Raw genomic sequence first — 27,124 nt, forward strand, 5'->3', positions numbered from 1 at the left:
AGCCATTGTCCCTGTCTCCAGCCTCCCTCTTCTGACTCCCTCCACCCAGTCCCAGTCTCCTGTTCCTCTGCCTATCCCATCCACACCATCAAACCAGCCTGCACACACCTCTACACCCAAGGGCAGCTCATCCAGACATAAGCACCACAGATCCCACAAGCAGTCACCCAAGCAACATCCAGATGCAGACATGCCAACAGTCACTACCACCTCTGTGTCCCCCACCTCCTCATCTCCCTCCTCCCTCCCTGTGACGTCTCCACTCACACCTGCATGCACACCACCATCAGCCAGTACTTCCATCACCAGCACACCCTCCATTACAGTCCGCACACGTGCAGTCACCACCCCCACTGCCATTTACACGTCCCCTGTGTCCTCTCCCAGTGTGTCTGTCACCCCCTCTTCCAAAACACACATACGCAGGCAGCCACCCACCCAACAGCCATCCACCTCACGACAGCCTCCGTCACAAACACCTGCACCCAAAGACAGCACACTTGACTCTCCTACAACCACATCCTCTTCCTCCACTCCCATACCCACTACACCTACCCGTCCCTGTCTGTCTAAATTGATTTTCCTTTCCAACCTTGACCTCTTTCCAACAACTGACCCACCCCCTCCATCTAATAAGACTCCAAACAGCACCTCAGCCACCACCAGCTCTGCACCTACTAGGACCATCGTACAGGGCTATTGGAGTCCACCAGCTCCTAGGGCAGGAACATCGGCCAGCAGCAAGGGGACAGCCAGCCCACCCCCTGGGAAAAGAACCAAGAAAGGGAAGGGCCTGCGCGACAGGCCTGAGACGGCTGCCCCCAAGGACACCACCCTTGCACCGTCACCTGGCCCATCCAGAAAGGGAGGCAAGGGCCCCAGAGTTTCTGCCAAGGAGGGCAAGGGCAGAAGGGCGGACAAGTCAGGCAGCAGGCGAGCTGCCCAGGAGGGCCCCACCAGCCCCATTCCGGTTGTGACGGACGACACCCACGGGCCCAGGACTCCATCACAGGAGGGCCCCGCGACCGCAAGGTCGGATGGCGACTGAGCGGGAAGTCTTGGCCAGGTCTGGCTCCCTAGAAACACAGGACAAGCACCGCTGAACAGGGGCCCGCCGTTAGAAGCAACGCTGAACAGGGGCCCGCCGTGAGAAGAACCGCTGAACAGGACCCCGCCGTGAGAAGCACCGCTGAACAGGACCCCGCCGTGACAAGCACCGCTGAACAGGGGCCCGCCGTGAGAAGCACAGCTGAACAGGGGCCCGCCGTGACAAGCACCGCTGAACAGGGGCCCGCCGTGACAAGCACCGCTGAACAGGGGCCCGCCGTGAGAAGCACCGCTGAACAGGGGCCCGCCGTGACAAGCACCGCTGAACAGGGGCCCGCCGTGACAAGAACCGCTGAACAGGGGCCCGCCGTGACAAGCACCGCTGAACAGGGGCCCGCCGTGACAAGCACCGCTGAACAGGGGCCCGCCGTGAGAAGCACCGCTGAACAGGACCCCGCCGTGACAAGCACCGCTGAACAGGGGCCCGCCGTGAGAAGCACCGCTGAACAGGACCCCGCCGTGACAAGCACCGCTGAACAGGGGCCCGCCGTGAGAAGCACCGCTGAACAGGGGCCCGCCGTGACAAGCACCGCTGAACAGGGGCCCGCCGTGAGAAGCACCGCTGAACAGGGGCCCGCCGTGACAAGCACCGCTGAACAGGGGCCCGCCGTGACAAGAACCGCTGTGACAAGCACCGCTGAACAGGGGCCCGCCGTTAGAAGCACCGCTGAACAGGGGCCCGCTGTGACAAGCACCACTGAACAGGGGCCCGCCGTGACAAGAACCGCTGAACAGGACCCCGCCGTGACAAGCACCGCTGAACAGGGGCCCGCCGTGACAAGCACCGCTGAACAGGGGCCCGCCGTGACAAGCACCGCTGAACAGGGGCCCGCCGTGAGAAGCACCGCTGAACAGGACCCCGCCGTGACATGCACCGCTGAACAGGGGCCCGCCGTGAGAAGCACCGCTGAACAGGACCCCAGCCGTGACAAGCACCGCTGAACAGGGGCCTGCCGTGAGAAGCACCGCTGAACAGGGGCCCGCCGTGACAAGAACCGCTGAACAGGACCCCGCCGTGAGAAGCACCGCTGAACAGGACACCGCCGTGACAAGCACCGCTGAACAGGGGCCCGCCGTGACAAGCACCGCTGAACAGGGGCCCGCCGTGAGAAGCACCGCTGAACAGGACCCCGCCGTGACAAGCACCGCTGAACAGGGGCCCGCCGTGACAAGCACCGCTGAACAGGGGCCTGCCGTGAGAAGCACCGCTGAACAGGAGCCCGCCGTGACAAGAACCGCTGAACAGGACCCCGCCGTGAGAAGCACCGCTGAACAGGACACCACCGTGACAAGCACCGCTGAACAGGGGCCCGCCGTGACAAGCACCGCTGAACAGGGGCCCGCCGTGAGAAGCACCGCTGAACAGGACCCCGCCGTGACAAGCACCGCTGAACAGGGGCCCGCCGTGACAAGCACCGCTGAACAGGGGCCCGCCGTGAGAAGCACCGCTGAACAGGGGCCCGCCGTGACAAGCACCGCTCCGCTGGGCACCGCCGTCTCAAGCACTGCTCCGCTGGGCCCTTCCTGTCAAGCACCGCTCCGCTGGGCCCTTCATGTCAAGCACCGCTCCGCTGGGCACCGCCGTCTCAAGCACCGCTCCGCTGGGCCCTTCATCTCAAGCACCGCTCCGCTGGGCCCTTCATGTCAAGGCCCGCTCCGCTGGGCCCTTCCTGTCAAGCACCGCTCCGCTGGGCACCCCCGTCTCAAGCACCGCTCCGCTGGGCCCTTCCTGTCAAGCACCGCTCCGCTGGGCACCGCCGTCTCAAGCACCGCTCCGCTGGGCCCTTCCTGTCAAGCACGGCTCCGCTGGGCCCTTCATGTCAAGCACCGCTCAGCTGGACACCGCCGTCTCAAGCACCGCTCCGCTGGGCCCTTCATCTCAAGCACCGCTCTGCTGGGCCCTTCATGTCAAGGCCCGCTCCGCTGGGACCTTCCTGTCAAGCACCGCTCCGCTGGGCACCCCCGTCTCAAGCACCGCTCCGCTGGGCCCTTCCTGTCAAGCACCGCTCCGCTGGGCCCTTCATCTCAAGCACCGCTCCGCTGGGCCCTTCCTGTCAAGCACCGCTCCGCTGGGCACCGCCATCTCAAGCACCGCTCCGCTGGGCCCTTGATCTCAAGCCCCGCACCGCTGGGCCCTTCATCTCAAGCACCGCTCCGCTGGGCCCTTCCTGTCAAGCACCGCTCCGCTGGGCACCGCCGTCTCAAGCACCGCTCCGCTGGGCCCTTCCTGTCAAGCACGGCTCCGCTGGGCCCTTCATGTCAAGCACCGCTCAGCTGGGCACCGCCGTCTCAAGCACCGCTCCGCTGGGCCCTTCATCTCAAGCACCGCTCTGCTGGGCCCTTCATGTCAAGGCCCGCTCCGCTGGGACCTTCCTGTCAAGCACCGCTCCGCTGGGCACCCCCGTCTCAAGCACCGCTCCGCTGGGCCCTTCCTGTCAAGCACCGCTCCGCTGTGCCCTTCATCTCAAGCACCGCTCCGCTGGGCCCTTCATCTCAAGCACCGCTCCGCTGGGTCCTTCCTGTCAAGCACTGCTCCGCTGGGCCCTTCCTGTCAAGCACCGCTCCGCTGGGCACCACCGTCTCAAGCACCGCTCCGCTGGACCCTTCCTGTCAAGCACCGCTCCGCTGGGCCCTTCCTGTCAAGCACCGCTCCGCTGGGCACCGCCGTCTCAAGCACCGCTGGCCCAATGCCAGTGCCGGTTCTGTGTCGAGCAGGGCTTCACGAAGCACTCTGGGCACCATGCCTCCTCCATTAACGGTGGAGTCGGTAATCCATCTGATGGACTGTGGCTTTGCACTCCCCAGGATGGCACAGTGGGCAAGCCACCCACTATAGAGACTTGTGTGACTGTGGCTTTGCACTCCCCAGGATGGGACAGTGGGCATGGAGGCCCCTCGTGGATCTGGCGTCGTGGACTCATGTGGCTGAAGTGCCCCCCCTTCCATTCCCCCTGAGGTGCCTGTAGTTTTATCATCTGATGCCCCAGCAGTGTTCTCTCCAATGGTATCTGGTCTTGTGTGTTGGCTTTGCCCATGTGTTTGTGCACATTGGCCCACGGACTATGGAACTTTGACAGAATGGGCAGGACTTATTGCCTATGTATATATTTTCAACTATGTTCATTCCTTATTTTGTATCTTTCATATTGCATATTTCCCATGACTTCAATGGAGCTATTTATACATATATTTTATAGATCATTTTAATTGTGTCTTTGCATTATTCCGGTGGGTTTGGGGGGTGTCACTCTGACTTGTTGCTCTGCATTGGGGTGTAGGTATTTGGGGTGGGGGGTTTTTGTATGGCGTATGTGTGTGCCCGTAAGCTTTCCTCCTCCCCCCTCCCCTGTGTCGTAGGTGCAGTACTCACCGTTGTCGTCTGCGCCGGCGTTCGTACTCATGGTAGATGAGCAGGTAGACAATAGCTGGTAGGATGTTTAATTCGGGTTCCATGCTGTCCTTCTTCCTCGTGGAGTGTGTAGAGGTGAGTGTTTTCCCGTTCGTAGTCTGTTTCCGCCGTGTTTTTATCGGCGGGGCTCCCGCCCCGGAAAAGGTGGCGGATTGGTGAGTTGTGATAGGGTGGGCGGTACATTGTCTGCCGCCTGCCTGTTGGCGGTGACCGCAGCGCTGTTTGTCTGTCCCGCCGTGGCGGTCGGAGTGTTAAAGTGGCGGGCTGTGCTGGCGGTTCCCGCCAGGGTCAGAATTCCATTTTTTGGACCGCCTGCCTGTTGGCGGGTTGGCCGCCGCTTTATCACCGACCGCCAGGGTTGGAATGACCCCCATAGTGCTTAGAAGCTTAAAGTGCCAATCTGGTCGCACTAGACCGGGTCAAATCTGAAAAGTCAAGCTGACCGTTATTGAGCGTGGGTCCGATACATGGACCAGCCTTGGCTCAATTAGATCATTACCTTAGTTCGGGGTTGTGATGGCTTGAGGGAGGATGTGAGGAGCGATGCAAGAAGCAGTTGAACCGATGCTTCATCGTTGATCCTGGCGATGTAGGTGATGTGTCAGTTCTGAACCCTGCAATACAGGATACTTCGCTGCCGAACTCCTTGGGAGTAGGCAGTGCATTGTTGTTGTCGAGCTGCGCAGCCAGAGATGAGATATTGAAGTGTGTAGGGGGCTGGCCTGGTTTGTAGTGGGTACCTTACACCTTACACCAGAGCAGCTCAAACTGAACTAGGAGGCATGCAAAGCTCCTGCAATATCACTTACACAATACTTATACACAAGTAAAGACAATACTCAATGTTACCAAAAATAAAGGTATTTATTTGGGTGACTGCAGGAAAGTACCATTTCCTTGGCATGTTACCCCCATTTTTACCTGTATGTCAGTATGTTTTTGCCTGTCTCACTGGGATCCTGCTGGTCAGGACCTCAGTGCTCATAGTTTATGGCCTAATGTGTGTGTCTGTATAGTGCTTCACTGTCGCTGAGGCTCTGCTAATCAGAACCTCTGTACTTATGCTCTCTCTGCTTTTAAATTTGTCGCTGTAGGCTAGTAACTTCATTTGCCAATTTCAATTGGCACGCTGGACGCCCCTTATAAGTCCCTAGTATATGGTACCTAGGTACCCAGGTAATTGGGGTTCCAGGAGATCCATATGGGCTGCAGCATTTCTTTTGCCACCCATAAGGAGCTCAGACAAACCCCTGCACAGGCCTGCCATTGCAGCCTGGGTGAAATAAAGCACACGTTATTTCACAGCCATTTTCACTGCACTTACGTAACTTATAAGTCACCTATATGTCTAACCTTCACTTGCTGAAGGTTAGGTGCAAAGTTACTAAGTGTGAGGACACCCTTGCACTAGCAAAGGTCCCCCACATAGTTCAGGGCCGTTTCCCGGGACTTTGTGAGTTCAGGGACGCCATTACACACGTGCACTACATATAGGCCAATACCTATATGTAGCTTCACAATGGTAACTCTGAATATAGCCATGTAACATGTCTAGGATCATGGAATGGTCCCCCCATACCCAATCTGGTATTGGGGAGCAAATTCCATGCATCCTGGGGGCTCCACCATGGACCCCCAGTACTGCCAAACCATCTCTCTGAGGCAAGCACTGCAGCTACAGCAGCTGCAACCTCACAGACAGGGTTCTGCCCTCCTGGGATCTGGGCAGCCCAGTCCCAGGAAGGCATGAACAAAGCATTTCCTCTGAGAGCAGGGTGCTACACCCTCTCCCTTTGGAAATAGGTGTTACAGGCTGGGGAGGGGTAGCCTCCCCCAGCCTCTGGAAATGCTTTGAAGGGCACAGATGGTGCCCTCCTTGTATAAGCCAGTCTACACCAGTTCAGGGACTACTTCTCCCCTGCTCTGGCGCAAAACTGGACAAAGGAAAGGGGAGTTACCACTCCCCTGTCCATCACCACCCCAGTGGTGGTGCCAAGAGCTCCTCCACTGTGTCCCAGACTTCAGCCATCTTGCTTTGCAAGGTGTGGGGGCACTCTGGAGGACTATGAGTGACCAGTGCCAGCTGGTGACATCAGAGACCCCTCCCGATAGGTCCATACCTGATAAGGTAGCCAATTCCCCTTGCAGGGCTATTTAGGGTCTCTCCTGTGGGTTCTCTTCAGATTCTTCTTGCGAGTTTCCTTCAGGAATCCTCTGCAACTACTACTTCATCCTCTGACCCCGGATCTACCGTAGCCTGCTCCAGGAACCGCTGTAAGAGCAACAAAGTATCCACAAGGGATACTTTTCCTCTGCAACTTCAGCTCCAGCCAGCAACTGCAACAGTTTCCACAGTGTGCACACTCTGAGGACTCTCTGTCTTCATTCTGCACCAGAAGTACCGAATAAATCTCCCATGGGGTGACGGAGTCACTCCCCTGCTCACGCAGGCACCTTCCAAGACGACAACCGGTACCCTTGGACTCCTCTCACAGCAACAAACGTGCTGCTAAGGACACAGAGGGTGGACCCCATTGACATAGACTGCCCTGAGGTCCTGCTGACGCAATTTGGAGGAGGTAAGACCTTGCCTTCGCTGAGAGCGACGGTACCCCTGTGTACTGCGTCTTCTTCACCTCCTGAGGCCTCTGTGCAGTATTTGCAAAATTCCTTTGTGCACAGCCTGGCCCAGGTCCCCAGCACTCCATCCTATGACATTCAACTCGCTAAGTTGTTCTCCGGCGGTAAGGGGCCTTCCTTTGTTGTGCTGCCCTAAACGCATTTTGCACCTCCTTTGTTCCTGTCTCCTGGGAGTCCCATGGGTGCTGCCTGGCATTCTGAGGACTCTCTACAGTGCTGAGAGCCCCCTCTTCCCCCTCACACAGAGTTGATGCCCCCAGGTCCCTCCTGGGTTCAGCCAGGGACATTGTTACGTAAAACGCATATTTGTCATAACCAAGGCTTGTTGGTGACTTCCAACACGAAATCATGTCTGCATCCATCTTCACGTTGTGGGACATCTTTTGCATCATGCAGCAACCTGCTGGCATCTTCCTAGGAGCATTTCTGCAGTCTTTTACTAACCGGGGACTCTTCTTTTACACCCTCTTCTGGGTTGGCAGGGGCTCCTGTCCTTCCTGGAACTTCTTTAGACTTCTGCAGTTGGTCCCCTTCTTTTGCAGATCTTCAGGTCCAGGAATCCAGCAGTTGTTTGCAGACCTGCGAGGTGTAGTGTGTCCCAAGGAAACTTGCAGTACTTTACTCATGCTTTTCTGGGCTCTGGGGTGGGGAATTTACTTATCTTTACTGTGTTCTTACTCTCCCAGCGATTCTGTACACACTACACTTGTCTAGGGGGGAATACATGATTTGCATTCCACTTTCTTAGTGTATGGGTTGTGTTGTCCCTAGACCTATTTTCTTCCATTGCATTCTATAGCATTTCCTATTGTTTGCACTGTTCTATGTCTAATTACTTGTCTACTTTTGGTGTCTAGGGTATATATTGTGAATAATACTTACCTCCAGAAGGAGTATTGTCTGTAAGATATTTTTGGTACTGTGTCACCCAACTAAATACCTTTATTTTTGGTAACACTGAGTATTGTCTTTACTCGAGTATAAGTACTCTGTAACTATAAGTGGTATTGCATGAGCTTTGCATGGCTCCTAGTTCAGCCTAAGCTGCTCTGCTATAGCTACCTCTATCAGCCTAAACTGCTAGAACGTTACTACATTTCACTAATAAGGGATAACTGGACCTGGTATAAGCTGCAAGTACCCAAAGAACCCACTACAAACCATGCCAGACTCCTGCATTGGTGGTGCAGCGGTGGGATAAGTACTTGCAATTGCTTTACCACTTTGTTACCTGTGCTTTTCACAAGAAAAGCTTGCTCCAATACTTAGAGCATATATAATATATACCTAGAAGTAATTTTCTAACTTTCTAAAAGTTCTTTAAACTTTGCAAAACGTTTTACAAAGTCTTGAAACGTTTTCTTCTTTTCTTTAAGAAGTTAGCTCTGTTATTCTACTAACTTTTACTCACTTCCCCAAACTTTTTTTCTCTTTGAATATGTCTTCTGTAGAAGATAACCCTAGAGTTGTGAAAACAACATATAAATATCTTAAATTTAAAAGTTTGAGGAATCTCTGTATTGAAAGAAGTTTGGGGATTGGGAAGAACCCCAATAAGGAGTTCCTCTTAATTCTTCTCCTCCAAGATGACCAGGCTCTGGTCCAGATCAGACAGGGGAAGAGGTAGAGGATGTTTCCAACCAGGAAGGCTCAGAGGAGCAAAATGATATTCCTGGGGAGGGTACTTCCACAGATTTATCTGTTAACAGGCCCCTTAGTACAACTGGTAGTGGGAAGGGTTCACACACAAGTAGGGCTCCCTTCACCCCTAGAGGCCAGGTCACTAGAGTTGCCCCTGTTAGAGATAGGTCTGCCTCTGCGCACTCTCCTGTTACCTCTGTTTCAGAGGCTTCACACAATTCTAACACTGAGGACCAGTCCCTAGATAGGGAACTCAGAAAGCTGAGGTTAGAGTAGGCCAGACTGAGGCTAATGTAGCAACAGTTGGCCTTAGACAGGGAATCCCTGGCTGTGGAGAAAGAGAGGCAGGGTTTGGGGTTAGTTCCCCATGGTGGCAGGAGCAGTTTTAGAAACTCAATTGTTAGGGAACCTTCATTTGATTCTAGAAATCTGCACAAAGTTGTCCCTCCTTAAAAGGATGGTGATGACATCTACAAGTGGTTTGCTGCACTTGAGAGGGCCTGCAAAGTTCAGAGGGTCCCTCATGTACAGTGTGCTGCTATCCTTTGGCTACCCTTGTCTAGCAAGGGGAGAGACAGACTTCTTATTGTCAGAGAGGATGATGCAGATAACTATCAAATTCTGGAAAATTAACTCTTGGATGGTCTGGGCTTAACCACTGAACAGTACAGACTTAAGTTCTGAGAGACCAGAAAGGAGTCATCACAGGACTGGACAGACTTTGTATTCTGTTCTGTGAAGGCCCTAGAAGGATGGTTAAATGGCAGTAAGGTGACTGACTATGAAAGCCTATATAACTTGATTCTGAGAGAGCATATTTTGAATAATTGTGTGTCTGACCTGTTACATCAGTGTCTTGTCTACTCAGATCTGACCTCTCCCCAGGAATTGGGAAAGAAGGCTGACAAATGGATTAGAACAAGGGTGAGCAGAAATGTTCATACAGGAAGTGACAAGGATGGCAAGAAGAAGGATGGTAAGTCACATGACAAGGGTGGGGACAAAGATAAAAAATCATCAGAGTCTTTATCAGGCCCACAAAAATCCTCGGGGTGGTGGGTCCAAATCCTCTTCTCACAAGGATAAGAAACCTTGGTGTTATATGTGTAAAGCCAAAGGCCATTGGGCGACTGACAGTCATTGTCCAAAACGAAACAGCAAACGTCCCACCACCACAACCCCAACTGCAACCACTAGAGCCCCTAGTAATAGCAGTGGTGGTAGGAAGAGCATTACTAATAGCCTATCAAAGGGTGTAGCTGGGCTCACCATTGGTAATGTAGTGGGGGTTGGTCTAGTTAGGGAGATCACTGAGGCAGTGTTAGTCTCTGAGGTTTTTTACCACCAGGACATGTAGAATTTAAAAGTATATGTCCTTCCTTTAACCTAAATAGCAACCTGCCTTGTGGGCTGCCTAGGGCCAACCTCAGGGGTGACTTATATGTAATTAAAGGGGAGTTTAAGGCTTGGCAAGGGATTTCAAATGCTAAGTCAAAATGGCAGTCAAACTGCACACAGACTCTGCAGTGGCGGGCGTGAGGTATGTTGAAAGGGCTACTTGAGTGGGTGGCACAATCAGTGCTGCAGACCCGCTGCATTTAATGTACAGGCCCCTGTAGTGCAATTTACTAAGGACCTATAAGTAAAGTAAGCATGCCGATTATGGATATACCAAGGTTACCATGTTTTAGGAACGTGAGTTCATGCATTATAGCACTGGTTAGCAGTGGTAAGGTGTCCAGAATCGTAAGACAAACAAAAAAACAATCATCAAAGCAGGTGAAATGTTTGGGAGAGCAGCCTAAAGCTGAGCGGTCTAACAGTGTGCTTCTAGTTTCTGTGGTATTTGACTAAAATGATCTAAACATACTATGAGGCTCCGTCCCTGCAGTGCAAAGGTCCTCATGGGATCCTGTCTATCAGGGATTAGTAGCAGTAGGAGGACAGGTCTGGTCCTCACAGGGATAATGTTTATCAGTGTTTACCGACAGTAAACATAAACAGTAACAGGAACAGCTTAGGTGGCAAGTATTAGTCACGTTGATTGCATATTGAATTAATATACAACTGTTGTGGAGCTCATCTCTAACACAGGTACATAGCGCCACCATGTGGCAGACTCTTATAAATGCCAGCGCTTACTATTACCTGCTGGTGTTGAGCACAGGAAATCACTTTGGCTCAAGTTAAGGACCGCCTTGTCGGAGATTAAAAGTTTCCTCCCAGCAGGCTGAGCTGGATCTGGACACTCTAACTTTAATGTGTCCTGGGAGGTTAACGTTCTTGTTGAGGGTTATCACAAAGAATTTGGAGAAGTCAATGATGTGGGGGATACACTCTCGCGTGTTTAAAGAGTTAAGCAATGCTCGAATCAGAGTAAAAGTGTTAGATGAGGAGGAATTCCGCCGTGAGTGGAATCATCTGAAGGTGTTTGAGATAAAGCTATGCTCAATGTCTGCAGGGATTTGGTTGGGGTGTTTGACAGGACGGTGCAGGAGTGTTTTAAATGTAAAGACAAATAATGGAATAATATGCAACACTAATGTGTCGGCTTTAATGACACGAAATGCCTTTAAATGCAAGAAGTGTACTAAGCAACCATATTTACTCATAGGCCTGAACAGTAGAAGCTCAACTGCTGGACAGGCTGGCATGAACAGAGACTGCAAAGTCCACATGAAATGCTTGTTTCTTGACCTTCCCATAGACATGTTTTTCATAGTGAATTATATTTCCTGAAAATGTTTTTGTGTAACTGCGTTTCTACTCATACAGAGATCATTGTGAACTAGTGAATAGAAAGGTGCTGTTTAGTGGGGTAAGGAGGAAGTTCGTATAGGATGACTCAGCATTTCTAAGGGCCCTGAACTATGGGGAAACTGAGTAAAATGACACTGTGCTTGATAAGAAATTGCTTCCTTCGACACTGCTGTTCGAGTCCATTGTATTCTTGGTGAGACAACGAGGAGTGTGTCTGTTCCCATGAGGGCATCGAAAGATGGTTCCCTGGCTGAAGAAGAAAGACACATTGATCAGCAGCAGTTGAAATGTGTAGTCTACATTAGTGCGTGTCCTTAGAGTAGGTTAACACTTTTTCCACAGCACCATTACGGCCATTCGTGCCATTCTACTTCACATGCCTTTTGCTCCTGATGAGACTTCTCAAACATCTCTTTATGACATATTCTGCTTTGACTTATTTTTGAATTATCAAACTTCTATTGATGCTGAAGCTATATGCTTGACTCTCTAACTGACACCTTTTCATTCCCATTCCTAGAATAGGGATTCTTTCCTTTATGGAACACACTTAATGCATTTATTTTGATTATTAGGTACTGTAGGAGGCTGGCCGTCTGTGTAGGGTGCAAAACTAGCCACACTGTGCAGGGGGATCCAGGCAACCACACGTTGGTTTTCAGAGGTAAAAATGAGACCACCTAATGCTTGAATTTTTAATGGTAGCTGGTCGAGCAGTTAGGCTATTCCAAGAGATGTGCTAAGAATTTGTTGTACTCACAAATCCAATCATGCACCACACACACTCAATGAATAACTCAAGACCAGAATTTATAAAAAATACTTCAGACTTTTATATAAATTTTAAGACCAAGATCTTTAAGATACATTAAGTACTCTTTGAGATATGACTTTTCAAAATTTTAATAAAGTTAGTCTTGCTGTGTGTAATTACACACCATAGGAATCAATATGCAGTCACTTTTAAAAATGCATTAAAAATCGTACAGTTGGGTTACCAGTCTCTTCTTTTGCAGGATGGTCAAAGCTGTCAGTAGGCACACTGTGCCAGCTGGAGAGCCTCGGGCGGCTCCTGGTTCTGGCAGGAGCAGAGATGGGGTCCCCTTGGGCTGTCGGGGTTGCAAGGGGTTAGGGACCTGGGACACAAAGCAGATTCTGCGATGCAGGGCTGAGGGCAGACGGATGCAGGGCGAGTTAGAGGTCTTGGATGCTGTGTGCAATGGAACCCTTTGCAGCTGGAGGTAAGTCTTCTTCCGGGGCCTTGCAGGACAATGAGGGGTGCTCTGGTGGGAGGTCTGGGGTGTCACTGAAGTACCTCAACTGGGGCTTCCTCCTGGTCAAGTTGTAGCTCTGGATGAGCTGTTTTTGCTGGTGATGGAGATATCATCCGGTCGGTGAAGTGACCCTCACCAGTTTGCTGGTTTCTTGTAGGTTTCTTCGGTTTCTTGAGTGGTGCCTCCACTCAAGAGGGAGATCTCAGGCTATTTGTGAAACCTGGAGGTCCTCGGAGTCTTTTGAAGTTGGTCCAGTGGTCAGCTCCTCCTCACAGGTGATTGTCGGGACTCTGGTGCAGCAAGCAGGGATCTTGGAGCCTCTTCTGGTGCAGCAGGTCCTCTATTCTTGTCCCATCAGGTTCTTTGATGCTCTCTTCTTTTCTTCCTGATATATCGGGTTTCTTGGTCTAGGGGAGCCCACTAACTACTGAATTTAGTGGCCGTTTTAGGGGGAACCTGGTAGTGTCCAATGGTACACTTATCCTTGTGTGGCTACACCTACTACAGTGACCACTTTCTGTGAGAAGGGTCACTTCCCTAAACCTCATTGGGTATGTTCCTGCTATCCAACACAGAGGAAAATGAAATGGAGTGTCCACTTTGCCTGCAAGCCCCTAGGGGTGGTGCATGCTCAGTGGGACCCGTCCTCCTACCCTTTGTGTGTTATCCCGCCTTTGCTCCCACCAAAAGTGGGGGTGGACAAAGGGGGAAGCCATCTGCTGCTACGTAAAGGCCTGGGGGCTCGAGTTTCAAAGACAGTAACCCTTTGAAGCTCACCGCCAGGAGAATGCACATTCCTGGGGGAGGGGAGGTTGTTAGCTCCTCCACCCAGGACGGGCATTCTTTTAAAAACCAGAGAGCCCTGGCTCTCCTCCAGGTTTGTATATTGGCAGCTGGATGGAACCAGTCAGCAACTATGCCAATTAGGTTAGCTTTTGCAGGGGGCACCTCTAAGGTGACCCCTGAGTACATTTAGGGTTAAATCCAAAACTAGTACCAGTTTGGATTTAACATTCTGAGTTGTTTGATACCAAACAACCCAGGGTGCAGAGTGTCCATCATATAGCTGGGGAACTCGTGTTTGACCAGTGTCAAGTACATGTACTTAAAATGGCTGCCCTATTCATTCACTATGTCCCATGTTTGATAAGGACACAGTGGGGGCATATTGCTAATGCAACTATGCCCTCACATAGAGTATGGTGCATCCTGCCTTAGGGCTGGAAGGCCTGCTAGAGGGGTGACTTACCCATAACATATGCAGTATAGGGTGGACAGGGCACACAGATGATGTGCTATGTCGAGTTTGTCTTTTTAAGTTTGCCACAGTACACTCAGCCTGCAATGGCAGTGCTGGGTGCAGGGCCATAGAGTGTGGCACAATCAGTGCTGCTGCCCTCAGGGCCCTACTCCTAATATCCCATGCCTTGGGTACTGGGATACCCATTTAGTAGGGACTTACAATGGTATATAAGATTGTATCCAATTGTGCCAAGCATCACAACAGATTTAGGGAAAGAGCTCTGGCCCAGGGAACCTTGATAGCAGGGGCCCTGGACACTACAACTTCTAAGACACATCAACATCAGGCAAAAAGTGCTAACCATGCAAAAAGAGGCCTCCTCTCAGTTACCTATTTGATTATTGACAAAATTAATGATTGATATTGATGACATATATGATATTTCTAATACAAATTAAATATTAAAAAGATTGATTAACAAAACCATTTTAACCAGTGCTTAATTTGTAAATAAAAATGTGCTGGTGCCCAACGCCCTCCTCTTAAACATGCGGCTGCTGCAATTAAATGTGAAAACATGGAATACTGAGGCAGCGTAATCCTGTAGGAATATCGGGCCTTTTTAATTCATTTGCAGCTTTTCCCTCAGCCCGTTCAGCTCACTCATGCTGCTTTCTGCTTTCTCCCATTGTGCCGTTTTTTTTCTTTTTCTCTTTCCCCGTCTTTCCCATCTGTGTCTTTTGCTTGCAGTAAATGCTTGAGGCAGAAAAATAAGCACCGGTGCTCAGCACTGGAAATAAGCACAAATTAAGCACTGATTTTAACTACAAACTACACTCTTCATTGAGTTAAATGAGATTTATTTATTGTGATGATATTTTAATGTGATATATAGCTCCTGATTTATCTCAGCCAACGCCAAAGATCCAGTCAACCCGAACAGACGGTGCTGCAATATCGGCCTCCAATAACAAAAGCAGCAATGATTCACACTTGCAGCCCCCACCAACCCACCCAGGGACTGGTCCGACAAAACTGCCATGGCAGCTTTGGGTTCCTAGTCCAGCCCTGTCAGAGATGTTCTCCTGCTTTAGAATGTTTTATGATGGTTGTTAGAATTTCCATGTAAAGACTGAAAAAATGGTGAGAGAATGGATCCTTGTGGCACTCCGTGGGTGATGGTTGGTAAGTCCACTAGGCACTTGTCCAGTTTCACTTGCTGTTGTCTGTCTTCTAGGTAGGAAGAGAACAGTACTGTTTGATTTAACCTCAATCAGTCTTCAAGAGTGCTTAAAGAATTCTGTGGTTGACCGTATCGAAAAAGATGCAAATACAACCACGAGAATACACAAACAGAAGTCACTGTTGTCCAGGAGGCAGAGGGCACAGTCCACAATCTGGAGAATTATTGTTTATGTACTAAATCTAGTCCTAAAATCTGAGTAAGATACTTCTAGCAGGCTGTGCTTTTTTATGTGTTGCGTATGTTGTATTGCAATAACATTTTCTAGGGTTTTAGCTAGGAATGTGAGGTTCATTACAGGGTGATATTTGGTAGAGTCATCTAGGTCTGCACCCAGTTTTTTCAGGGCTCCAGTAACTGGACACAATTTTAGGTATGCAGGTACTTCACCCTGGCACCAGTGATGTGCTCATACATTGAATCAATTAAGGTGTGGTCTTCCAGCTGAATTATTTCATTATTGATGGGAGAAAACAGGTCTTCAAGGTGGTTGGATGTTCAGGTGTTTGTGATAGTCACCTCAACCTCTGTTTCCTGTACTAATCTGAATTTGTTTTAGACCATGTTGATTTTTGGAGCCATGGGAATGATTGAGGTGACAGCAGGGCTTCTTCGTAGCAAGCTTTCAATCATATTGATTTGTTCAGAAAAGTCTGAAAGCTCCATGCTTTTATCCTCAGGTGGACTGTCTGTGTGTTTTGTTTGAATCTTGTTCAAATAAATTGTTCTTCACCCATTTCTCTAGTTGCAACTAGAACAGGGAGGCTTTAGCTTTGGAATGCTGGTTTTGAAACTTTTCTTTTTGAAAAAATAGTATATTTGGATTTGTGGGGGAGGGACTTTGGTTCCATCCCCGTTCACTAAGTCTCAGTGTTGTCTCTCTTCTTTAACTTTACCATTGAGCCATTGTGCAGAGTCTTTTCCCTTTTGTCTTTTCAGTTTCCTTGGTGCCATCTCATCTGTGATGTTTGACTAGATTTGGACAATTATGATCTGACTGCTTGTCTTCACTGGGACGCTCCTTCTAGCCTGAGGAAAATGATAAAAAAGCAGCAGTTGGGCCAATCTACTGGGAAAAGGGGATTCAATCGAGATTGTTCCCTCCCCGGTGATCAGTTTATCAAGGATCGCACCTTTGGGACTTGAGCAGAGTTGCTTCAGTTGGGGCTTTGACAGGACTTGCATTGATCTGGGAGGCCTATATGTCTAAAGGTTCATCCCAATGGATGTTGAAGTCTCTTAGTTAGAAATTAATTGAAGAAGAGAGGGGGTAACTAGTGATGAGGTGTCTAAGTTGTTCAAAGAAGGTTTGGTTTCCTCCTGGAGGATGGTAGATGATATGCATCACAGAGGAGTATCAGGAAGGTGAGTTACTCCCAAGTATTAAAAAGTAGAATAGTCTCCACACAGAAGCGTTTCAGATTAAGAGTGGTTTTGTGAAAGATGTAAGATCTCCTCTGGGACAACCCTCACAATCCATCCATGTAATTTCATAGTCGAGGGGCACTAATAAGTACATCAGAGGGGTTGCAGAGTGATTGAGACAGGGTTCAGTAAGGAACAAGATGTCTTCGTCATGGAGAAGGATGGTTCAGGAAGTTTCATGCAGCTGACCTTCTGCTCAGTAGGATGCTTTTGAGGTTAGTTTTTGTAATCGGGAAGCACAAGGCGGAGAGAGTGGTATAGATTTGAGGTTCTTAAGGTTTCGCTTCTTAACACGAGATAGGAGCCCTCAATTCTGGGTGCCTACGTTGGTGCTGATGTTGTAGGTGGAAGGAGAACCATCGTTGAGCTCAGCTGGGCTGTAATCTCTCAGTACAGCAGCGGCGGCCGCGCACGCCAGACCTCATGTGGCTTCACTAGGGCAGTGTAGATTGGTGCTTCAAGAGACAGACACTGTCGGATGGAAGCAGAGCTTCTTCCATTGGGGCATAGGACTAGGGGATGTGACTAAAGTTTCTTTATTTCCAACTGAGATGTTGGTGTGTTTCATTGCTCAGGACAAAGCATTAACGTAGTATGTTAGGTGAATCAGTTTAGAGCAAATCTTAAAAAGAAACAATTGTTCTTTCAAGGGATCAACAAGAGAAGTACCCACATCGTTCATCAGCCCACAACCAAGATTGTTATGAGTGCATGCAGAAGAGAAAGGAGACAAACTTGTTAGCGAATGGATGGTGTAAGAAAGTTGATTATTATTTGGGCTGGGCCATCACCCACCTCAAGGAATAAAAACACTAACTTGTCAAGGTGATCCCTAAAAGTCACTAAATTAACCTGAGCTCAACCACATGAGTCCTGTGCTATAGAGCAGACAGGCTTTGCTTAGGGTAATGTGTAAAGCATGTTTGCAGTACCAGAATAGTAATAAAGTCAAAACACCAAACAATAAAAATCCCAAAATGAATAAGAAAAATAGACTAATATTTTATTTTTAAAAAGAAAGACACCAAATGACAAAAAATCAGGGGAAACAAAGATAGAAATTTTGAAAGCTTTGAGTACAAATAGTACCAAAAAGGACTAGGTCCAACAGTGGTAGACTGGGACCTACGCCTGATTTCAGGAGACAGCAATGGATCACGGGTTAGATATACCGACCATGTTTGTCCTGGTCAAAGAATTTACCTTCTTACTTAGACTTTTCTATGAAGCTCAAAGGTCTCCAGTGGGGAAGCGCTGAAGATGAATCAGAGGAATTCCATTAAAATCCGACACCTTTGCTGCAAAGTCCAGCTGAAGCTCTGGAGGCATTGGACTTCCAACGTTTTTTATTTTAACTCCCATCTTTTTAGGGTTTCTGGAGCAGCTCAGCTGAGTCACTTCTTAGGTTCCCAGAACATCAGCGACAGCACTTAGAGGCCAGGATTCACTTCAGCAGAGGCCACCAGGAGGGTACAGTCCTGGTCCAGTTGGTACTTGCCAACTGGTCACTTCAGGAAGACAGCCTCTTGCAGATTGTTGTGTCCCTCTAGTCACATTACTAGTCAACAAACTGACCCCTCTAGTCCATTACAGAGAGCCTGTCCAGTCCATTAGGGATCCTCTCAGGTTACAACAAGCAATGAACAGGCCTCTACTGGTCTTCTGGAGGTCCAGAGAGTATTATGCGGGTGCTATATTTATGGTTTGCACAAACCAGTGAGTGGAGTGACTCCTGGACCCTCTCTAATCAATGGGGTAAAGGTTCCCAGGAGTAACAATACTCACTTTTTCAGAACTTTCTGTTTACCTCACCTCAAACAATGCCATGGTGCACCATACCCCTATAATCCAAACTGGGAAAGACTATCCTCTCTTTTGCAGAGCCCCTGTGTCCACCAAGAGGTCTGCTTCAAACTGTGTCTTGGGGTAGTTTCCCATTCCACTGGTTTTGAACAAAGGTTTGACCTTCTACAGGTGTCACATTCCATTAAACTATTGTTAAACCTGACACCCATGGGTGGTACTTCCCAAACTTTTGCCTTCATCCCTTGTGTTTTTTCTATATATAAATATATATATATATTTTTATTTTTACTTTAGGACTCTGTGCACTTTACCACTGCTAACCAGTACAAAAGGGCATGTGCTCACTCCCTTAAACATGGTAAAATTGGCTTACACCTGAATGCCATGTTTAATATACTTAAAAGTCCCTAGCAAAGTGGCATACTCTATACCCAGGGCTGGTAAATTGAATGCTACTAGTGAGTCTGCAGTACTTGTTGTGCCACCCACTTTAGTAGCCCTTTAAAACTGGTCTCAGATCTGCTATGGTAGCCTGTGTGCAGATTTAAACTGCCATTTTGACTTAATATACATTTTGTAGGGCCTAAACCTCCCTTTTTATTATATATATATATATATATATATATATATATATATATATATATATATAATCTGTTTAGGGCCTAACTTAGGGGCGACCTATATATATATATATATATATATATATATATATATTTATATATATATATATATATATATATATATATATATATAGGTCGCCCCTTCGGTAGGCCCTAAACAGATTCTTGGGCAAGATGCATAATATTTAAAAAGTTAGACATGTACGTTTAGGTTTTACATGTCCTGATAGCGAAGAACACTTAAATTCATCTTTTACTATTGTGAGGCCTATCTCCCCCACAGGATAACATTGGATTACCTTATTACATTTAATAATTGACAAATTTTGTTTGGAGGCAGGTAGGAATACCATGTTTGGTATCTAAGAAATTGTAATTTAAAGTTCTCTTTATTGGTAAAGTCTGATTTTAAGTCACAATTCTGAAAATGTTACTTTTACAAAGTTGACATTTTTTTGTCCTAACTATTTGGTGCCTGCATCCTGTTTCTGCGTCAGAGGACTGGGTGTAGTTGGCATTTCTGTATTCCTCCTAGACAGTATCACAAATGGGGGACTGGGTGTTGTCAGGATGGGCCACCCTGACTTGATGGGATAGGTGGAGCCGTCCCTTAATCACACTTATGCTTCAAAGGAGCTGCCTCTGCACACACACAAAGACCTTCACACAAGCCCCTTTGTGACTCCAGACATCATGAGGCTAGGACAGGGAGGCAGGAAATTACAGACACTTCTGTGGGAGGAAGACTCTAGAGGTTTCTCCCACTTCAAAGCTGGCATCAGTTATAAATATTGGGCCACTATTCAGATCACATCTGGACCTGTGGAAGACTCGGAAGAAGGATTGCTCTTCTGCCCTGCTGCAGGAAGGACTGCCTTGCTGTCTTGGTAAGGAAGATTGAATCTGCTCCTTGAACCCTGAACCAGCAGAGTGACTTCAAGGGCTAGCTGACAGGCCCACCTGTTCTGAGCAAGAGGGACATAAGCTCCTGAGATCTGTCCTGCATTTTCCAAGCTGTGAATGACTCAACTGGACCTGCCTGTGTCCTGCTGCTGGTCACTGCTGGAGTGAGTTCTTGTCTGGCATCAGAGTATACTTCTCCTGGCCCAACTGTGGATGTTCTCAGGACCAATGCGCTTGGCGCAGGAACTCACATTGTAGCCCTTTCAACTCATTGGAACAGACCCAACTCAATGAATTTGATGAAGGACCTCGCGAAACAGCCCCCGCAGCTCCTCAATGGCACAGATGCTGCATGATGGAGTGATCTGCATCAAGGACATAAGATACAATTCTTGGTGGGACTAACCTGGTGGCTGTATTCAGCATTCAGTCCATTGCAGTCAGCCTGAACATGTGACATTGTCTTGGTCTGGTCCAACCGGATAACCACAGTTTGTGCTTTGTGCTTTGTGCTTTAGATACCTTGAGTCTGAAACTGCATAACTCTAGTTGTACCGACTGGATTTTTGTCATTTCGGTGTTAAATAGTTTATTTAATTTTATTCTATTTTTCTAAATGTATGTGGGATTTGTCTTGTGTTGTTTTACAACTTGATTATTGTTTCTGTGCTGAATATATACTTTAAACACTGCCTCTTGAGCATGACTGTTTTTGTGCCAAGCTACCAGAGGGTAACGCACAGGTTAATTTATTGACTTTTTGTGTTTCATCGTGACAAGGATTATGGCTGCTTCTTACTTACGGTTTCACCCCCTCCACAACCAACAACCCAATTTCTCACAACTATGAATGGAAAGGCCTCACCTCTGCCCCTGTCAATCTAATTATGTTTTGTGAACCTCCCTATCTGTCTTTCTCTTTTCCTGAAAGGAATCGCATGCCCTACACCCAGCCATTGTTCTGCTCTGAGCGCAGTTTTCACACCTCAATAAGGTAAAGCACTGGCTGGCCAGATGTTGGCAGGCTAATTTAAATTAACCTCTAGTAGCTTCAACCAGTGCAAAGGTAACTTTCCAAAAGTTACTTATCCTACATATTTATTAAAAATATACCTTGACCAATGAAGTGAACTTTTAATAAATATTCCGTCAACATTTACAATCGGTCCTAATCTTATTTTTGACAGCTGTTTTCTGTCAAAAGTAAGATTTTGATCTGTATTTTTACCTTTTCTAGAATACAACTGCACCCCTGCAAGTGTAAATAGCTTTTTTGGGGCTAGTCACAGGAAAGAGCACGTCAACTTCTATTTCACACATGTTCCACTTTTAAATATCAGAAACCTTAGTTTGTGGGCAACAAGGTGTACTTAACAGTGACATTAATATTTAACCATAGTGTTTCCCAGCTGTCAGGAAGGGTAACTTTGATAGGTTTGACAGCATGGTTTTAGGCTGATGCAGTCAGGCTACACATGGTAGGCTGAAGCCATGTTTATAGGCCCACTTTGTGGATGCCACAATAGGTGCTGAAGTCCACAGGTGGCAGTTACCTTTCAGGCCATTGATGCATTTTCTACATCATATTCTAGGGACTTATAAGCAAGTTAAATATGTCAATCAGAGGTACTACAATTTAACCATGCTTAAAGGGGGAGTACAGACCCTTTACTCCTGTTCAGTAGGGAGTGCAGAGTTCCAATACCAGCAGAAACAGTTTCTAGACAAAAAATGAAAAATCTGTGGTGACTACACCAAAAGGACAGATTTGCTACATAGGCCTCCTCAGCCGCAAGCTAGGGGAGACTAATCAGCCCTTGATAAACTTCCCTCCTCTGGCAAAAAAAGTACATTTCACCACCTCTACAGTGGCACGTCAGTTCTATGGCCCTCTAAAGCTATCTGTACCCCACTGTCAACATCTGCCCTAGCTATTAACCCTGTGAATGGGGAACACTTGGCCTGACCTGCAGATCCCAACTGTGAGACAACAAACCCTAGCCTGCTCATAGAGGCATGCAATTAAATGAAGTGCTATCATGGTCAACAAGGTAATGTGGCCTACTGAGCCTCCTGTGTCAGATCTCTGCTCCTAACCTAAGGACAGTTCTAGATACAAGCCATCAACAAGCAGCAACAACTCACAGGGTGCCAGTTTATTGCACCAGAACATGGCCATGCTCTCACAGGTGAATGCTCAGACTCAGCGCCTAGGATAGGCCTTACTTCCAGCCAATGTGCTGACAAGGACTCACCAATGTGTCCCTGGAGCCTCCCAGGACACAGTTCAGGCCCTTTCTTCATACTCAGCACTAGGGGGACCACCAGTCCCAGAGCCAAGCCTTGTAGGCCAGAGACATGCGTAGGGCCTAAGACACCAGTTTTGCTTGTCACCACTGGGCCCACACAAGAGTCCTTGAGAGTTTCCTTGGATGGCATTACAGATGATCACTGACCTTACAGATGATCACTGACCTTACAGGTGATCACTGACCTTCTTTCCCTTGTGCAATCCTTCCTGTCCCTAAGCTACTGGCTAAGGACCCTCCCTGGGGCCTCTCGGTCCACCTAGGGTTTTCAAAGTGGAGGGTAACAGACCTAGGCTGAAGATACCCTATGTCCAGTCTCACTTCCACCATCTCAAGTGTGACACCTTGAGACTGGGTCAACAGCTTAGAGTCTGTACTCTGAGGCTGAATACTTGCCTAGAAATCCAGCACTTCCACTGGGCAAACATAGCACACATCAAGGGTGACACATTCTGGGTTACTCAGGGGTCTGCCTCTTGTTTCTGTCACAGTGCAGATAGCACCTCCACACCAGAAGTGGCTTCCCTGGTGCCAGTCTTGGGGTACTCTCCTTACAGAACAGGTATCCCTGGTTCTCCGACATTAGGTGACATCTACTTCCTACCTTTGGTCTTCTCGGACGCCTCTGTACCTTCCACTTAGAGACTGTACCACCAGAAATCTGTGTTTTTAGGGTGACATGGGTGGTCACCCACCCAGCTCTTTTCTCGCCTGTGGGAGCACACTGTCAATATGCAATCTATGGTAAGCAGGGACAGACAGCTACCGCCCTCTGAACAACTATCCCCTCCACTGAATGAAGATTATGAGCATAGGGCATTCATATTTCTTCCAGGGACATGTTACCCTACAGACCACTCCCGACCGATAATGATCTGGGGACATCAGCTTTTCCACCACCAGGTGGTAGCTGGCACAGGTATCCCACAGAGCAGTGACATGGACCCCATTTACTGGGACCCTTTGGAAGTATTACTTAGAACTCTCCAGGATCACCAGATTACCTTCTGGGTCCACTTCCCAACAAAGAGACTATAGGGCATGTTCTACCCTGGCCTACAGGGAATCCCCTCCCCTCCTCATGCTGCACTGGTGACCCCTGCAAAGTGCCCACTAGTAAGTGCCTTCCTGGGCATCAGACATCTCCATTCCTGTGGTCTTACTGATGACAGGGTAAACGCATGCCCCTCTGAAAGGGCTTCTCCACTACTTCTCTGGGGTGGGACTGTTTTATCTTCAAGGGAATAAGGGCCCTTCTGTGGGTGTCCTGGCCAACCCCTTTTGTCGTCACCTGCTGGTATCTTCTTTGGCACTTTGGTGCTGAGCTAGAGGTCGAGCTCTTTCCCAAGCTCCCTGGGATTGGTGAGATTAGAATCAATCAGATGCTGGCACAGCTCTGTAAAGCAGTTACTCAAAGTGTGCTCCAGCCCAAATTACACAGCCCATAAAAATCATTTACGCTACTGTCTTTCACACAACCACCCAGTCTCTTACTGGAGAAATCCACAATGGCAGTCTCAGCTGGAGCAACAGATGCAGTGGTTTGCGGTTTAGCATTTCAGAGGCCCACCTTACCAGAGTCCCAAGGTGTCTTTCAATGCCAGCTGAGACACGCTGAACAGAAGCAGTAGGAGAAAATCGGAGTGAAGGGGCCCGGGAGGTACTGAGCTGCTATCCGCTTGTAGTGAATCCTAGTTCGTGTTAACGGGAGAACAGGAGTTAGCTTAGCCTCTGGCTTGCAGACTCATGCCCCCGTCACCTAGTGACTTTTAACCTACTTAGCTTGCTCTGTCTTAGTCTATTTAATTATTTAATTCTTCTAAGATGGCTGCCTTGTTTATAGTTAGGCCACTTGTTATGAGTTACATTATCAGTGCCACCGTGCTAAGGCGTCAAGATCAAGCAACAAAGACAAACAAACAGTAGGTGTTCACACTTAGGGACTTTCCCTCTCTATATTTTAGAGGGATTGTTTATATTAATTGCCGTCCCAAGCATGTCTGTTATCTATTTTTTAGGAATACACCTACGTCAGGGGACCTTGTAGATCTGTATAAATACATCACACTTTAGACAGATAATCAGAGGGATTCCAACCAGAGGGCATCGCCACCATCTCTAATATCGATGCTGCACGTCGTCTTGACGCTGACCCAGTCTTCGTGTCCCTGCGGAGTCTGAGATAGAGACCTCATTCCAAGGTAACGAGGGTTGGGGGCTCCTCTCATGGACACGGCTTTGGCAGATGAGGTTTAGCAAACCCAGCTCTCCTTTAGGTAGGATGTTAGGCCTCTAACATTAGGGTATTAGGGCATATTACATCTCGTATGTCTTTCTTATGCATTGCAAGATGGTGGGGGACTTTGTAATAACGACTATCGTCTTCACAATTCTGTTTCTTGCATTATTCATTATCCTAATCATTGCAGCCCATGCAACTTATCGCAAATTGCAGTTATGTTAAATAAAAACTATTGAAACTTTACTGCATCTGTGTCATTGCCTGTGTTTGTATGAGACATGATATATCTGTGAGAAAGGGGTAATCTCCGTTTAACCACGACACTCCCTGAGATGTCTTATTCTCGAGTCCATGCGTAAAGGCTGCCACAAATCACCTTTTACTATCGTGTTTCTGGTGAGGTGCTGCTAGTGAGTCGGTAAGGTTGGGACAACAGTTGCGACTTGTTGTAGGATAGGCATAGTCGCCTACAAACAAAAGTACTGTCATCCTTTAACCAGCAGTCTTGCTCAGAGCAAGAGTCCAAACTATGACACGCTAAACCCATTCACATGGCAGAGGTTTCCCCCCCAGGAAGCAGAAGAAGGGAGGAGGAAGCAACAGATGGTGAGTGAGTGCAGGGCACTCCAAGGTCACAGAGGCAATCACAGTGGTAGTAGCAAGCAGTGTGATTTAGGTTCTGCTGCATGGTGAACATCTGGCCCGAGTGGGGCATGGCTGGGCCAGGTTACCGGTACGACTTGCACAACCGGAGCTCCCCTGGAATTACAACACAGCTCCCTGCACCCGCTGGTTGTCCAACCTCCTACCAGGCACTTTACCCTCATCTTAGCCCCAATCCAGGGAAGCCCAGAGAGGCTGGGAGGTGGCAAAGCATGGGGTAGCAACAGGATATCTATACAAGCCAATGTACACAGCGATAGTGTGACCCTTCCTTATCTATAAACAAACCCCTCCAATACAGGAAAGCAAGACACCGACAACAGACTAACCAAAGTTGGAGTCCAGGTAGGTGGGATCAGAGCAGGGGGAACTGAAACGCTGAAAGCCAAATGCACCTGTCATCAAATGCTATGGCCACAAAAGCCCTGTGGGAGAACGCAGAGCCATCCTGCCTCGAAAGCAAGTATGGTATCCCACGCAGTCAGTCAGCAGGAATTACGGATGGATGCGAGGAAGTAGTAGTTGAAACACCATATGTTGAGAAAGCCACAAGACCATGGAACAAACAGGCAAGGAGAGCCGTGTGTAGTGTGGGTGATTAAAAGGCTGGAGGTGGAAGAATGGGTCATCTCAATAAGGCCTATGATGATACCGTCTCACATAGTAAGGGACAATTGAGAACACCAAGAAACTCACCTCACCACCGTCATCACATTCACTACATCAAGAGAAGTACGTTAAGCTAGTTACCTTAGACACCCTAGAGAGGCACAGTGGGTCTTCTAGAACACCGAACATCACAACTGACCCACCAGCATCCGCATTAAACCCAATGAGCTCACTCCTAACTTCAGTGGTAGACGCCTTCAACATGCAGTCAGTTAAAATGGATGTCCAAGTAGAATACTACCCAGCATAGCTACACAATTCATAGATTTCGGAAACAGACTAACAACTGAAAAGGAGAAAGCACCACCAGTGATGAGTTACTTCTGTGGGGATATCATTGACAAGCTGGGGACACTTCCAAGAGCTATAAACTCCATGATAACAGGATGGTTACAGACAGAAAAGGATATAAGGTTTCAAACAAGGGAGAAGCAGACACCAGATATGAAAACTAAACTAGTTAACAGAGATGCTTGAAATGAATGTCACAATGAGCACTCGAACTGGACTTTACACCTACCACACTGTAGTGAAACCCAGGAAGAACCAAGTGGTAAGGCAGAGAAAGGTGTGGGTAGTGATAACACTGAGTCTTTGGGCGGCTCTCATACGGGCACCAGGACGGCAGGGCCTCAAGTACGTTTACAAGGAGGAACCAACAAGACTCAAAAAGTTCCTAAAAAAGGGAAAAATAAAAAATTGAAACAACCTGTTATTTTACTACCCGTCCAAGTGAAGAAGGGCCAGTGCACGACGACTGAACCACCGGTGGGAAGCAACGCAAGAGCCGAATTAGCTATTACACCCCTACCGGGAGATAGGTACCCCGAAGAACAAGCCTTTGATGAGCCAGGAGATCCACTGAGCACAGCAGGGGAACAATCCAGTGACCACGGAGTGGTACCATTGAAAGACCCGGTTAAAGAATTAAAGGCCACATTTAAAAATTCTAGATTCGGATTTAGGAAATCGCAATTCCCGATGTAACAAAATATACCTCTTTGAAACAGCGATTCTCAATGGGTCGTAACTCGACAGACCTCATGAATATTCAAGAGGAAGGTCGCAGTTTGCGACTGGTTTGGAATCATAGCCACTGTTGGCATGGCGGCCTGCGGAGGTCAGCAGACCACCTTGTCTGTAACTGCTTTTTTGATAAAGTAGTATTTT

The 27,124-nt window shown here is 48.3% G+C and overlaps 1 protein-coding gene across 1 annotated transcript in view; it reads right to left on the reverse strand.

Moving 5' to 3' along the window:
- The window catches only part of LOC138249670 (E3 ubiquitin-protein ligase TRIM39-like), an 84,952-nt gene that overhangs the window by 34,589 nt on the left and 23,239 nt on the right, over positions 1-27,124 (reverse strand). The gene's annotated exons all lie outside the window — the stretch shown is intronic.

Source organism: Pleurodeles waltl, chromosome 8 (assembly GCF_031143425.1).
Source record: "Pleurodeles waltl isolate 20211129_DDA chromosome 8, aPleWal1.hap1.20221129, whole genome shotgun sequence".
NCBI lineage: Eukaryota > Metazoa > Chordata > Amphibia > Caudata > Salamandridae > Pleurodeles > Pleurodeles waltl.